A 17,109-nucleotide genomic window follows, 5' to 3' on the forward strand; every position below is an offset into this window, starting at 1 on the left:
ATTCCCTTGTCAGACTTCCTCCCACCACCTTGATGCATCCATGCCCTTGCATGTCACAGAGACCCTCCCAGAAGACATATTCCCTTGGGGCAGGGACCGTATTTCATTCTTTACCCTTCCACAACACACAGTATTTCTCTTTCACATCCTAGATGCTCAATAATTATCTTTTGACTGAATAAAAGGGAAAACAAACAATAAAAACACGCACCTCTTTTTTTTTTTTAACCCAGTGCCTTCCAAGACACCCAGTACAATCCAGTAGGCTAAGGCTTGAGTTCATCAATTCTGATTCTTCTCTAGATATTAATTTGAAAGTTCACTGGCTGCCCCCGTGCCTCAGTTTCCCCATCTGTGACCACATGACAAAAACACTTCCTACTTTACTAGGCTACTTATCTTCACCTAAAAGGTGGCAATGTCATGCTTGTTTTGTTTTGTTCTGCGTTTTAATTTTAAGCAGGCTAAGTACACAGAGACCTGGAGTATTCTGTTTGGAAGAGAAAGACCCTGGGCTTGTTGCTTGGAGTTTACTGCCTGCTCACGGGAGAGAGACAGGTTCTCTCACCAACCAGAAAGGAAACAGCTGTGGTGACAGATGTTAGTGGTGCTGATTATTCCAGGGCTGTTTGTATTCAGATTTCCCAGGCAGTCTCAGTTTTTTGAAGTCAGTCTCCTTTGACGGGTTTCCCCAGGTCTTGGGGGTGAAAACATACCTCCCCCTTGTCCCCTGCATCTCATTTGCTTTCTCGCTCTACTCCACAAGCACACAGATAAAGGACACCCACCCACCATACAGGCCCCACGCCCAAGTGACTTCAGGTTGTAGTCTGAACATAAATGGCCTCGGGGAGAGAAACCCTCACTCCTTCTTAGGTTGCTTTGTGTTTTTGTAGGTGTGTGTGTGTGTGTGTGTGTGTGTGTGTGTGTGTGTGTGTGTGTTGGGGAGAGAGGGGTGGGGGTGTCTGGCTAAACCACATCCAAGGCCAATTTCTCCAAAAGATGTGCAACTTCTGACGCCACCAGGGACTTCAACTGAATACCGAAAAGGGGTGTCTTTGTTCCCTCTAAACGGAGTATTTACTTTGAACTGGTAAAATGAATTCATAAAAGGAAATGACACCTCTAGTTTCAGGGGAGGGGTGGTACGTGAAATCAGGGGGGAAGGAAGCTTTCCTTTTTGCCCCTCAAATAAAGAGGAAGATGGGGAGATGAGGACGGAAGATGGGGAGGGAGGGTGGATCCCTTAGGGTTTTCTAAAATAGACTGCTAGAAAACAGGCTACTCTTTCCTGGGATTAAAAGTTGCCTCCTAATGCTGTAAGGCCCCATGTATATGCAAGTAGTGTGGAGTTATTACCGGCCTAAAATAGGAAACCATTCGCTTGATCTTTTGCTTCAATCCTATTAGGGGCCCCCTGGAGCTCGAGAGAGATACCAGCCTGTCATGTCCCTGTTGCTGTGACGACCCTGTTTTTATAGAACAAGAAAGAGAAATGAGAGTGATTGGCAGACCTTGCTTGCCCCAGTACGTAACACAAAGGGCGACAAAACGAAGAGGAAGTGAGGCCCTTCTCGAGGTCTGACGCTGTTTAACCCTACACCACCTTCCACCTGGCCCAAGGCACCCCCTCCTCCGCCTCCTCCAAGGGAAGGGAGAGTGTCACTGATGCTCAAAGATCACTAATACTTTTTTGCTTCATTGCGAGTAATATAATTTTTTTTAAGCCTAATATCAACTTCTGGAGATAAAAATGTGAAAGAGGCCTGGAAGCGAGTGAAAGAGCCGATGAGGCGGTTCCCAGCCCACGGGCCGGGCCGGCGACATTGTCAGCAGGGCACTATTTGCTCGACTTTGGCGGGGGCCAAGGGGGCTGGAGGCGGCCGGACGGGATAAATCCCACCATATGGTGCCAGACTCTAACTCACCGGCCATAAATAACTGCCTCCCTTTCGGGTTTTCTCGCTGGGCTCCTCCGATTCCCGCTAAAGTGGCAGAAAAGTGCAAAATGCTGTTTGTGCTCATTTTCTCCGCGGTCTGAGCGGGAAGGAGGAGACGCGGCCTGGAAGGGGCGGGGGCGGGGCCGGGCCACCCGCCAAAACCCGGCGCCCGGCGAGGTGGCCCCGAGACCGCGCGGACAAAGGCCGTGCCCGCGCCGCGCTCTCTGCGAGTCGCCGGTCCCATCGGGGGCCGGTGCTGCAAAAGTAAAACCACTGATCCCAGAGGCGAAGGCATTTGTCCTGTGCCCGTCTAGAAGCCGTGGCCGGGCGGCCCGGGCAGAGGAGGCGCCTGGACCCCGAGCGCCGGTCCCGCGGCCACCTCCCGCCCCGCACGGCCGCCGCCCCGTGGCTGGCACCTCGCCCGGCCGGCGCGGACACTCCCTCCAGCCCAGACGCGTTTGCAGCCTCAACCGGGAAACTAAACCCAGCACGATCGCCAAGGCCCCGGGTCGCTCAGAAAGTTACACCGATTAGGAGTTCAATGTGATTTCTGGGGCTAGAGGGGGAAGCTTTGTGCGAGTACTTTTCTCCCCGACTCTTGGAGGGTGGGGGGCGGGGGGGGAGAAAAGAAAAAGAAAAGTTTCTTTCGGGGAAAGCAGTGAAATAGGAAATGAAGATCCGCTCTGTAGTTTAGCTGAAAGGAAACGCTGTCTAATCCTGACACGTATCGCATTTAAAATAAAACTCTTTTATCTTCATGCGGGCCGAGCCCCCCAAACATTGTTCGGACTCCTACAGGGGGAAAGACGTCATAAAATGAGAATTTGTTTCATTGTGGGTCTCTCTGCCAACAGAAGGCTTTTAAAGGAACACCAGACAAAGCGGGTGCCAGGAGGGGGACTTTCCAGGTGAGCTGGGGAACGGGTGTCAGCCCCCCTCCAGTCCAAGCAAACGCCCGAGAGAGAGTAAGTTGTTCAATAAAACCGACCGTCCTCCCCAGCTTCCTTTCCAAGACCTTGTCTCTCTCCCAAATAAATTACAAGCGACTCTCTTCCTACGACAAGCGTCCTTGGCATCCCAATAAGCCCCGAAGATTTTAAGAAAAGACGTTCAGGTTTGGGAATCCGGAGAGCCGGACGTGTGTGTGTGTGTGTGTGTGTGTGTGACCCGTCGCCACCCTGGGTTCAATGCTGTTGGTTCTTTTCCTGCCAGGCGTGATAAAGGAAAATATTTTAACTGCAACTTACAAGCTTGTTTTTTAGTCTTTTTCTTTCTTTTCACTTTTTTTTTTCTTTCCAAGACACAGATCAAGAAAAACTAATTACGAGGCACGGCCCCGAAGTTAAATGAAAATGTAATCCGGCAATACGGAGAGCAAATTAATTTTTTAAAAGACAGATTTTAGTTAGTAAAAAAATACGTTGTTCCCCCAGGTAACATTTGTTAAAACTATGCTCGATTTCGGGCTGAAAAAAAAAAAACAACAACAACAGTACTAACCCAGAACTCTCTGAGGTCACTTTCTAGGTGCGTTGTCTTTAGAAATTCTAATTTGAAAGTGTTCGAGTCTTCTTTTGGGTCTTTGTTTTGTTTTCTACATAGAAAGGTTTGGGGTTTTTTAGTTTGTTTGTTTTGTTTTTATTTAAAACCACTCCCTCTCTGTTTTGACTGAGTGGTCTTGGAAACTGGGAGAATTTAGGAAAGGATTTTTTGAAAGTGGCACAATTAATATTTTACTGAAATCATAAATAATTTTGTAATAAAACTTTCTCCCTTCCAGGTGGATGTCACATCCCTAAAAATGCTTTTGACTCTTAAAAAAGTACGCACCATCTCACACATCTGATAAGTTGATCCACGCCAGGGCTTGCTTCCAGAGGCTCCCCTCACACCAAATGAAGGTTTTGTTAGTTTTGCTGTTAATGTCAAGTTTTTTAAACAGTTTTGTTGGGTCTCCTATATTATCTTCCTGCGGGAAGGTTTAATTTTCATTTCAAAAATGTATCAGCTGCCACACAAAAGCAAAATCACACTCCTTCATCCTAAAGATGTTTTAAAATGCCAAACATTAAAATACAATAATGAATACCCTTTAAATGGAATGAAATGTATGTCTCATTAACCACTTCTTTGCTGTTTGTTCGAATCTCCAACAAGGCCACTTCTTAATGTAGTGTTTGTCTGAAGCCGTTACAAACCCCGTCTTATAAATTTTCTTACATTAAGATATGAAAAATTATCTTCCTCAAATCTTCATCCCATGTTTGTTTTGTTTTATTTGTTAGCTTGACCCACATCAACTGAGTCCCACAAGAAATAAGTTAACAGGTGTTTTACAACATGAAGGGGAGTTATTTGTTTTTTTTAAAGATGAAATCTTCAGTCTGTTTGATTTATTTTTGAATATGGGAGGCTGTTATTTTATTGTTTTGGGTTTTTTTTTTCATGTTACTGTACTTGCACAGAGCAGGGCTCAAGGAAAGAAAGCCCTGTCCTCCTTTACTGTATCGACAGTGAATTTGCACCACCTTCTGGTAGGTTAGAGAATAATGAGAGCACCGAAGCTTCCATAAAAGAATTCTTTTATTCATCCTACTTCTATGAACATTGTCCTATTTGTATGTGAACTCAGAGCGCCAATGAGCTTTTCCAGGAACTCACAGCAGATTTCCTACAGCCTGATTTTATAAAGATTCTTTGAACCAGGACACCTTTTCTTTATCACATCCTTGAAAGAGCTCACAAAGTCCCTAACGGGTCCGTGTGTGTTAATTTACTAAAATGCCTGGCAGGGAAGTAAAGGATGGCTATAGAATAGTCCTATTCTATTTTGGCTTTCCTCTATAGAGTGCTTGAAAACAAATCGGGGGCTATAACTGTAGCAGTAGAGAAACAAACGCTTCTCTTTCTTGGGTTCATAAGACCCTCATTACCCACAATTAATCATAATGACATGCTGTATTCAGGCTTCTTTCTGGGGTCTGGCGAGGAGCACACAGATGTGGCTTTCTGGAGATCCCAATCCGTTCTGCAATATGGATTTCAGGATACAAAGCGCGTTAGTACCCATTACCAGCTTCCTGGGTCTGCCGCTTTTCTCTAAAGTGCTGGTCTGCACTAGGGTGCCGAGCATTTTTGTGGCCTTCACATAGTGAGCATTTTTCATGACCTTCCTGCCTGGTGATGAAGACCACAGGGTCCAAAGGTTGATACTTTTTCCTCAAAGCCAAACAAGATTTTTAAAAATAAAGCCTGTCCAATATTATGCAGATGCATATATGTGTGTCTTACCTCTTTCTTCTTATGTGAAGGTCTCTTTTTCAAGGAGAGAATTAACTTGATGATGCATTTTAAAGAGTGTGTGAAAAATGACCATGTTCCAGAAAAGAAAGGCCCAATGTTCTGCCTGCATAACTGAGCTCATGGAGAGAAAGATGTTCAATTGAGTGAAATTAGTGAAATCATTTGCTAAATTATTCATCTTATGTTAACCAACAAGCATTGACTGAGCCCCTGATATGTGCCAGGTCTGTGAATCTGAGACAGCCGTGCTGGCTATCATGGGCTAGTTGTACCGCAGGTAAAATGGTCTTTACGTAGATTACCAGGGCTTTCCAGTACAAATGTATTTGATGCACCCATCCAGAGACAAGTCTTTTTGGTTATTTGCACACCATTAAGACAACCCCATTAAGGAAGACCAACAATTATTTGTCATTAACACAATCTAAGATCTTTATTATAAACTTCAGAAGATTGTGAAGAAAGTATGTGGAGAAAACTACAAGCTTTCTTGGGGGATATTCCAAAATAAGATAGTTGTTGGGAAACATACTATATCTTCAAAAGGCAAGTTAATACACACCTTAACTAAAAATAAATTTCATATTGTGAAAGATTTACATGCACAGATTAAAGTGTAAAAAGAAAATGAGCAAAAGACACAAACAGGCATCTTACAACAGAGAAAACACACAAGCCAATAAATACAAGAACAAACCAGGGACGTGCAAAACAAAAAAATGATGAGATACTGTTTCTGTCCAATACCCATACTGATACTATTCTACAGATACCATAACGCTATTCAATTGGCAAACGAAGTTCAAAAGTCTAGTAATACCAAGTGTCGGAGAGGATGTGGCTCCTCAGGATCTCTTAAACAACGCTTCTGGAAAGAGAAGATATAACCACCGTGGAAAACAGTTTGGCACGTACCAGATAACTCAGCAACTCTAATCCTGGGTATATGCCGGACAGAAACCTTTTCACCTGCACACATGAAAAAAAATCTATGTGTATTTAGAGCAGTGCTAGGTATAATGGTGAGCTACATGTCCATAAATGGCAGAGTGTATGAAAAGCACAGTGGTATATGGACACAACTGAGTATATACAGCAGTCAAAGTACAATGAGATACAAGCATAATGATTAAGCTGAGCAACACAGTATTAAATGGAGAAAAAGGTAGTGTCAGAACATTACATACAGCATGATACTCTTTATATAAGGATCAAAAACAACTTAAATACAATATATACTCCTTCAGAAAGTATATAGCTAAAACTATGCAAAAGAAAAGGATAAATACATACTCCTGAATGGTTTTCTCAAGTAGAAAGAGGAAGGAGATAGGGTGAGGGCAGATCACATAGAAAAATGTAAATTATGTCAGGATCCTGGTTATTGGGTAGTGGATTCATGGATGCTCATTATATGCTTAAAATCAAAGGAGTGATGCATATAAGAAGACCAAGCATGCAGCAATGAAGAGAGTGTATCTCAAACAAGCAATTCTTTGCACCTAGGATTCAATAAAAATTAAAATTAAACATGAAAAAATAAAGGTGTTTGCACAATTTTCTTAGGAGGAAGGGTCTTAAAGACATACCATCTATAGCAAACACCACAAAGAAATTATCGGTAAATATGACTAAAACTTTTAAACTTTTTATATCAAGAAAAAGAATTTAAAGAGTTAAAAGCTGGACAGGCTAATAAAATATTTTTTCCACGTAAGAAAGCGTTAATGACTTTACTATATAAAAATTCCTTCAAAGTGACAAAAGGATATCTTCATTGAGAAATGGACAAGGAATATAAACAGGCAAGGCACAAAATAATATAAATGGTCAATAAATATATGAAAAATGTGTTCCCACTCATTAATAATCTAAAAAATGCAAATTAAAATAACAATGAAGCATGGCACAGATGGAAGTGGTTGATAACGCCTGGTGTTGTCAAGAATGTGAGGTAATGAATGGGCTTTCTCCTACAGGCTGGTAGAAATCGCTGCACTTTCGGATTCCAGTCAGAATCGTAATGGCAGCTGATATTTATTGAGCCTTTATTAAGTGGCAAGCACTCTTCTAAGCGCTTTCCATGTGTTGAATCCCCACAACTCCAAATGGTAGGTACTGTGATTATCCACATATTTCAAATAAAACAATTTTGAAATGTGTACCAAGTCTTTAAAATGTGCTCATTGTACTGCATTACCAATCTCCTATGCCTCAGTTGCTAAAGATAAATACAGGGGGAACTGGCTTTTTTTTTAATGCCTAGATTTTTTTTTAATTAAGGTTTATTGGGGTGACAATTGTTAGCAAAGTTACATAAGTTTCAGGTGTACAATTCTGTAATACATCACTATATATCACATTGTGTTTCTTTAAATTTTTCTTTCTGTTCAAGTCTTGAATACTCACATAACTTCAGAACCTCTAAATACTGAATCTTTCTATATTTTGGGTGCAAAGGGGTCCCGAAAGTGTGAAAAAAAATACATAGCCCTTGACCAGCCATTCCATTTCTAGGGAACATAGTATAAGAAAATGAGCAGGGTCATGTGCCAAAATTTAGCTACAAAGGCATTTATACCAGTGCTTTGTGAATAAGAAAATTATAATAACCTAAATATACAACAGTCAAAATTCCCTGAATAAATTGTGGTATACTCATAGGATGCAATAGTCTGCAGTCCCCTTTGTAACATATCAAATTGTGTTTTTAATTAAACTTTTTATTTTGAGATCACTGTAGATTCACAAGCAGTTATAAGAAATAATACACAGAGAGCCCATGTACGCTTTACCCACTTTCCCTCAATGGTGACATCTTGCAAAACTATAGGACAATATCACAAGAAACGGGACATTTTCAGTACCACGGGGATGCTTCATGTTGCCCTTTCATAGCCACACTTACTACCCCCCATTTCCTTCCCCTCCTTAATCTTTGGCATCCACTCATCTTTCCACATTTCTAAAATGTTGTCACGTCAGGAATGTTATATAAATGGACTTATACAGTATACAACCTCTTGAGATTGGCTTTCTTTTCCACTCAGCTTAATTCTCTGGAGATTCATCCAGGTTGTTACATGTATCAATAGTTTGCTCCTTTTTACTGCTGAGTTATATCCCAAGGTACAGATGTACCACAATATGCTTAACCATTCACTCACTGAAAAACAGCTGGGTGGCATCCAGTTTGGGGCTATTACAGGCAAAGCTGCTACCCCTCTATAGGATTTTGTGTGAACATACAGGTCTTCATTTCTCCGGGATAAATGCCCAGGAGGGAATTGTTGGATTGTCTGGTAGTTTCATGTTTAGGTTTTTAAGAACTGCCAAACTGTTTTCCAGAGTGGATGTATTATTTTACATTCCCACCAGCAATGTATAAAAGATCAGTTTTCTCTGCATCATTGCCAGAATTTGATGTTATCATTAATTTTTTATTGTAGCCATGCTGATAGGAGTGTAAAGATATGTCATTGTAATTTTAATTTGCATTCCCTAGTGGTTAATTTAGATGTTGAGTATATATATATATATATATATATATATATATATATATATATATAAACTTTAAATAGACTTTAATTTTCAAAGCGGTTTTAGCTCACAGAAAAATTTAAAATAAAGTACTGAGGGTTCCACTATATCCCCTGCCCCCCTACACATGCACAGCCTCCCCCACTGTCAACATCCCACACCAGAGTGGTACATTTGTTACAATCTATGAACCAACATTGACACATTATCACCCCAACTCTATAGTTTAAATTACATAGTTTATACCCAAATAGTTCACTCCAGGTATTGCACATTCTGTGGGTTCTGACAAATAGACGATGACATGTATCCACCATTATAATATCATACAGAATAGTTTCACTGCCCTAAGAATCCCCGGTGCTCTGCCTGTTCCTCTTCTTCTCCAACTTAAGCCCTGGAAACTACTGACCTTTTTTACTGTGCGAGTTTTGCCTTTTACAGGAGGTCCTATAGTTGGAACCATATAGTATGTAGCCTTTTCAGATTGGCTTTTTTCTTTTCTTTTTTTTTTTTTTTAAAGATTTTTTATTGGGGAGTTGGGGGAAGGGGAACAGACAAGTTGCTGTCGTTTTGTTCTTCAATCTAGTTGTGGAGGATGTTGCTTCACTGGCCCAAGTTGGCACCATCATTGCGCTCTTCTCTGGCGAGGCAGATCAGTCGCCGGCCTCTGGATGGCCGCTCACTGCAGCTGCTGGCCGCTCACGCTGGCTGCTGGCCACACACGGTAGCCCATGGCAACCCACTGCCACAGGGACTGCAGCCCACGCCGTCGCCGGCGACTCATGGCAGCCCAGCTCCAGGTTGAGCTGTTGTTCAGCATCTCAGCTGCGGAGGGCAGTGTCACTGGCCCTCACATGTGGGATCCGAACCGGGGCCCTCTGGCATCCCAAGCGAGTTCTTAACCATCGCGCCACTCGGCCGGCCCCAGATTGGCTTTTTTCATTTAGCAATGTGCATTTAAGTTTCCTCCCTGGCTCTTCATGGTTTAATACCTCGTGGGGGTTTTTTTGTTTGTTTGTTTTTGTTGTTGTTGTTGTTTTTAAGCGTTGAATAATATTCCATTGTCTGGATGCACTACAGTTTATTCACCTACTGAAGGACATCTTGGTTGCTTCCAAATTTTGGAAATTATGAATAAAGCTTCTATAAACATATGTGTGCAGGGTTTTGTTTGTGAAATAAATTTTCAACTTATTTGGGTAAATACCAAGGAGCTTAATTGCTGGATTGTATGGTAAGAGTATGTTGAGTCTTGTAAGAAACTGCCAAACTGACTTCTAGTTTGACCGTACCATTTTGTATTCTCACCAGCAATGAATGAGAGTTCTTGTTGCTCCATATCTTCACCAGCATTTGATGTGGTCAGTGTTTTAGATTTTGGGCATTCTAATAGGTGTGTAGCGGTATCTCATTGTTTTAATTGCATTTCCCTAAAGACATAGGATGTTGAGTATCTTTTCATATTTGCCATCTTTATATTTTCTTTGATGAGATATCTGTTCAGGTGCTTTGTCCATTTTCTAATTCGATTGTTCTTTTTTTTGCTGTTGACTTTTAAGCATCCTTCATATATTCTACATATTAGTCATTTGTTGGATATATGGTTTGCAAATATTTTTTCTCATTCTGTAGTTTTCTTTTAATCCTCTTAATAGGATCTTTTTCAGAACAGATTTTAATTTTAATGAGATATAGTTTAGTTTTTCTCTTATGTATTATGCTTTTAGTGTTAAATCTAAGAACTCTTTGCTTAGCCCTAGATCCAGAAGATTCTGTTCTGTTTTTTTTAAGTAAAAGTTTTATAGTTTTGTGTTTACATTTAAGTCCATGATCCATTTTCTGCTGATTTTTGTAAAAGGTGTGAGATTTAGGTCAAAGTTTATTTTGTGTCAATTATCCTGGCATTATTTGTTGAAATGGCTGTTTTTCCTCCATTGAATTGCTTTTGCGTCTTTCTCAAATATCAACTGAATATATTATATTTATCTGGGTCTATTTCTCAGTTCTTTCTTCTGTTCCATTGATCTGTGTTTATTTCTCTGCTGATACCACACAGTCATGATTTCTGTAGCTATATAATAAATCTTAAAATTAGGTAGACTGATTTTTCCCCACCTTATTCAGCCTTTTCAAAATTGTCTTAGGTATTCTAGTTGCTATGCCTTTCCACATAACTTTTAGAATATCTACAAAACAAAAAAAAACTCACTAGAATTTTATAGGAATTGTATCAAACCTATATATCAATTTGAGAAGAACGGGCACGTTAGCTATGGTGAGTTTTCCAATTCATGAACATAGCATGTCTCTCCATTTATTTCAAATTTCTTCAATTTCTTTCATTACCATTGTGTTATTTTCAGCATAGAAATCATGTACATGTTTTGTTGAATTTATACCAAAGTATTTCCTAAATGGTATTATGTTTTAAATTTTAGTTTCCACATGTTTATTGTTAATATATAGAAGTGCAATTGACTTTTGGCTGTTGATTTTGTACCCTGTGGCCTTAATGAACTTACTCATTAGTTCTAAGAGTTGTGTGTGTGTGTGTGTGTGTGTGTGTGTGTGTGTAGCTTTTTTGCTTGTTTTATATTCCTTGGAATTTTCTGCATAGACAATCATGTCATCTGCAATAGGGACAATTTTATCTCTTTGTTTCTAATCTGTATGGTTTTATTTCCTTTTCTTACCTCATTGCCCTGGCCAGAACTTCCAGCACTATCTTGAATAAGAGTGGTGAGAGTTGACATCCTTATCTTATTCCTGATCTTAGGGGACAATAGTAAGTCTTTCATGATTAAGCATAATGTTTGCTGTCGGTTTTACACACACACACACACACACACACACACACACACACACGAGAAGTTTAGCAAGTTTTATCAAGTTTAGAAATTTTCCTCTAGTTCTACTTTTTTCAGGGTTTTGTCATGAATAGGGTTTGAATTTTGTAAATACTGTTCTGCATCAATTAGCATGATCATGTGATTTTCTTATTTAGCTTGTTAATATGATGGATTACATTAAATGATTCTTGAATATTGAACTAATATTGTGTCCTGAAACAAAGTCAACTTGACCACGCTGTATAGTATTTTTAATGTATTGCTGAATTCTATTTACCAACATTTTGTTAAAGATTATTACACCTATATTTGTGAGAGGTATTGGTCTGAAGTTGTAATATATTTGGTTTTGGTAGCAAGGTAATACCAGCTTCACAAAACAAATTGGAAGTGTTCCCTCCTCTTCTGTTTTCTGGGGGAGATTACGTAAAGTCGGCACTAATCCTTCTTTAAACATTTTGCAGAATCTCCAGTGAAACCACATGGGCCTGGAGATTTTTTATGAGAGATTTTAAATTATGAATTTAATTTCCACAGTAGTTACATATTTCATATTGGATGAGCCGTGCTTGTTTTTTTAAGGAGGTGATCCACTTAATCTAAGTGGTCACATTTATGTGTGTAGAGTTGTTCATAGTAATCTCTTATTATCCTTTAGATTTCTACAGGGTTTTTAGTGATTACCTCCTGCTTCATTTTTGATATTGGTCATTTGTGCCTTCTCTCTCTCTGCTATAGGTTTGCCAATTTTATTGATCTCTTTGAAGAACTAATTCCTTGTTGCATTGATTTTCTTTATATTTTTGTTTTCTATTTCATTGATCTCTGTTCTCATCATTATTTTTGCCTTCCTTCTGCTTGCTTTGGGTTTAATTATGCTCTTCTTCTTCTAAGTACTTGAGGTGGGAACTTATATATTGATTTGAGACATTTCCCCTTCTCTAATGTATGCAATTAGTGATATAGATTTCCTTCTCAACACTGATTTATCTGCATCCTACAAATTTTTATATGTTATATTTTCATTTTCATTCAATTCTATGTATTTTTTTAATCACTCTTGAGACCTTGGCTTTGATTTATGGATTATTTACAATTGTGTTGTTTAGTTTAGTTTTGTGTTATTGATGTCTAGTTTAATTCTACTGTAATCAGAGAACACACTTTGTAGTATTTCAAGTGTTTTAAATTTGTTTTATGGCTCAGGGTATAATCTATTTTGGCATATGCTGTATGACCACTTGAAAAGAATGTGTATCCTGTTGTTGTTGACTGGAGTTCTTTATAAATGCTGATTTGATCCTATTTGTTGATGGCATTGTTGAGTCTTCTATATCCTTTTTAATTTTCTGTCTAGTCTATCAATTTTTGAGATAAGAGTATTGAAGACTCAATCTATTATTGTGGATTTGTCTATTTCTCCTTTCATTTCTATCAATTTTGGCTATACATATTTTTCAGCTCTGTTGTTTGTTGCATACATATTTAGAATTGTTATATCTTCTTGTTAGAGTAACCCTTTCATCATTAGATAATGTCCCTCTCTGTCTGAGAATTTTCTGCATTCTGAAGTCTATTTTATGTAATATTAACATAGCCACTTCTGCTTTTTTTGATTAATGTTTACATCATATATCTTCTTCCAATTCTTGACTTTCAATCTGCCTATATTTGAAGTGAGTTTCTTTTAGACAGTAGATAGTTGGCCTATAATTTTCAATTCCATGCTTAATTTCTGCCTTTCAATTGATGTTTTTAGATTATTTACATTGAATTTATATATTGATATTAGTGCTTAAGTCTACCATTTTTCTTTTTGTATTCTGTTTGTTCTTTTTGTTCATTTTTCAGTTTTCTTTTTTCTGCCTTTCTGTGTTTCACTTAGGCATTTTTCAGGATTACACTTTGATTTACTTATGTTTTTAAATGTATCTCTTTGTATAGCTTTTGACTGGTTGCTCTAGATATTACATTTATGTTTACATTACTTATGTATACAATGCTTTAACTCATCTTTGGGTCCTGTGTAAAATCCATTATTCATTTAGCAAGCAATTGTTATTTGCTAAATTTGACCAAGGTAATTGCAAAATAATTCAAGCTATTTCTAATTTCATTTCAATGTAGTCCCCTAAATGATCATTTCACAAGAAAATAAGTCATTCCAGAGCTACTCATGAATGTAGCACAACAAAAGAAAATTATTTGAGAGCATAACATTCCTAAAACAAAATATTTTTGAAGGAGAGAAAGAATACAGAGACAGAAGAAGAGAGAGAGAATAATCAAACTGCCCGCTGCATTAGACTACTCCATGTACGAGGTTTATCATTTGGTTAGTCAGAGAGTAGCTCTAGATAAGAAAGTTCTCAAGATGGTGGCCTGTAGGCTAACCCAGCGAGGCAGTTTCACATTAAAATCAGTGTTTTCCAGCTTCTTTTGAAAATGGAATGATTTATAAATACTAAATCCTTATTCGCAAATGTCCACATTGGCTGGAGTGGAGTAGCATAGGTGAGCATGCCCTGTACCCCAGAACCCAGCATTTCCTGCTGTCTTTCACCACCTTCTTCACTGAGGCTTCATTTGCTACCCTACTGGCTCTTATGGATATTTATTTAGCATTTTCTGCTACAGAAAGCCACAAAGTTTGGTGACTATAAAAGGTAAAACTTAAAAACATCACAATAGGGAAATTTCAACCAAAGCATGCAATTCAGCAAGTATTTGTTGAGTGCTGGGTGCCAAGTCCTCAGATTGGAGAAACAAATATAAGTCCAAGGTAGAGCCTCCAGTTTAGTAGGAAGGAAAAGGTAAGTGCATAACCAGTTGCTATAATCCTCCAAAGTGGTCAGGGCTGCACGAGGTGCACAAAGGAGTAATCATACCCTCAAGGAGATGATTGGTCCTGCTGTCCATGGGGATGTCACCCAAACATTTTAGGTCCTCCTCAGGGTGACACACCAATGAGATGTCCAGACACCTGTTTAAATCCCATTGCTCTTGATAAGGAGGTTCCCTTTCCCATCCAGACATTTGCCAGCAGATACACTCAGTCTTCATCTGTCTTGTCAATTGATGAGACTAAGAATAAGAATCACAAAGGAAAAAAGGGATAGTTTCCCACAGCCAGAATGGTATAAGGGACTTCCCACTTGTATTACTCTCCTTTGAGTATTGGAAAACTGATATCATTAAGCTCTACTTTACACAGAGGCGATTAAAGTTACGAAATGATTATTCATAAAGGGTCATACAGGAACACACACATGTACACACACCCATATGCATGCCTGTATACATATATGTGTATTTATACAGATGCACATATGTATGTATAAAGAGTCCTACCTATCTATCCATCCAGCTAGCTAGCTAAAGAAACTGACTAAGCTGTGTTGCTTTCTTAAGAGTAGACTAAAATATTTAGGCATATTCAGAAACACTGTTAGGGAAAACTTTCCCCTCACAAATATCCAGGGACACATTGGGCTGGTTGTCCCATGGGACAGACTGAAATCACATCTTCCCTGGTGCTTTTTCCTACGTCAGTTCTTACATTTCTTTTCTGGTTCCATTTAGAAGGAAAAGGTTAAACCTCCTAATCCTTCTCTATGCAGAACTGAAGGGATTTGGGCCCTCTGAACATAAGGGCTATAACCTTCTTTGGATTTATTGAACTGCATGATTACAACCAAGAAAAAAAAGATGTATGGAGTACTTGGGATATGAGTAGTTTGAATGGAAAGTAAGACATGAATAATTAATAGGATTAAGAGAGAGGAGTGCCTACATTTATTTTAAGGTGCCCCAGGCAGCTCACAAGGGCTTTAAAAATCCTCTAGACTTTAAGGATGCACCATCTCTGTGGAAAGTAATACCAGCTTTTCATGTATTAGTTCAACTCCAAAAGTCCTGAAATAACTGACAACATGTCTGACTTTTAGGGTGGAAAATACAAGTGCTGAATCTTTGTCTGGCATTTTAGATACCACTGCTGAGGATACACGGGGGAAAAAAAAAACATCAGACCAACAGCATAGCTCATAGGAGCATCTGCTGTGGAAGCAGCGAAGGCTGAAATGTAATCGTGGCCTTGCTCCTAACCAGCAACTGACAGTGTGCCAGTCACTCGCTCTCCATGGCCTTTACTTTCCTGTGTCTAAAGTAAGAAGATTGGGCCAGAAGAATCTCGGGTTTCTCTTAGCCCCAACCCTCCCTCTGACTCTGTTCAATCACGCTATAGTAGACTGCAGAGTGATCCCCAGAGATACGCTGGATCTAATCCCAGGACCTGGGAATGTCACCTTACAGAGCAAAACTGACTTTGAAGATAGGATGAAGGATATCGAGATCGGGAGATCATTCTGAATCATCTGAATGGGCCCTGATTGTAATCACGAGGGGCCTTCTAAGGAGAACATAAGGGAGATTTGACACAGAGACGGAGAAGGCTGTGTGACCACAGAGCCAGAGGCTGGAGGGTTGCGGCCACAAGTCAAGGAATACCATCAGCCACCAGAGGCTGGAAGATAGATGGAAGGAATAACTCTCCCCTAGAGCCTCAAGGGGAAACCAGCTCTGCCACCACCTTGACTTTAACCCTGAAGATTCAGTTAGACGTCTGGCCTCCAGAACTGTAAGAGGATGAATTTCTGTTGTTTTAAATCATAAGTCTGTGGTGACTTGGTATAGCAGTAACAGGGAAGTGGTGCTCACACAGCCACTGGCCTTTCAGGAGGTTTCATGGATATGACGCCTTTTGCCTCCTGCATACCTGCTTCATGCAATCATGTTGCCTGCCTGACCCTTGAGGGCACTGGAGTTAGCAACCCTGGAACCCCTCACTCAGCAAGACTGATGCTATAGTCACCATTTATTTATTCTCTCACTCAGCTATTCAGACAGTGTTCACTGAGGACCTGTAGGCCAGGAACTTTGCAAGTACTGAAGATGTAAGAATGGACAAAACGCATCCCTCCCCTCCTCACAGTCTTAGGTGGCAAACACAGACATTAGTGTTGCAATAGTGGAAGGAGTAGTACAGATGCAGAGAAGTAAAGGGAAGGGCCTTGCCATTGTTGGTGATCAAAGGGGGCTTCCAGGGGGCAGCAGGAGGGTTCTGGGTGCCAGAGAGGGACAGAATGGAAGATGGAAATGCGCCAGAGCATTTGCCCACATCCCCGCTCATGGCCACAGAGGGGAACATGTCTGACTCCAGGTCCTACACCTCCCCAGTGACCCGGTCTCCACCACTACCTCCCACACCTACCGAAGGACAGGACTCAGGTCAGCCCACTGCCAGTGCTTTCTCAGAATCCTGCCTCTTGGTGGTTTCAATTAGTGTTTTTGAGACTGAGGGCCATGATGACCCCTTAGTGAGTTGTGAAATCAATAAGTCACAACCAGCATTTTTTTTTAAAGATTTTTATTGGGGAATTGGGGGAAGGGGAACAGACAAGTTGCTGTCGTTT

Source organism: Hipposideros armiger, unplaced genomic scaffold, assembly GCF_001890085.2.
Source record: "Hipposideros armiger isolate ML-2016 unplaced genomic scaffold, ASM189008v1 scaffold_440, whole genome shotgun sequence".
In the NCBI taxonomy this organism is placed as follows: domain Eukaryota; kingdom Metazoa; phylum Chordata; class Mammalia; order Chiroptera; family Hipposideridae; genus Hipposideros; species Hipposideros armiger.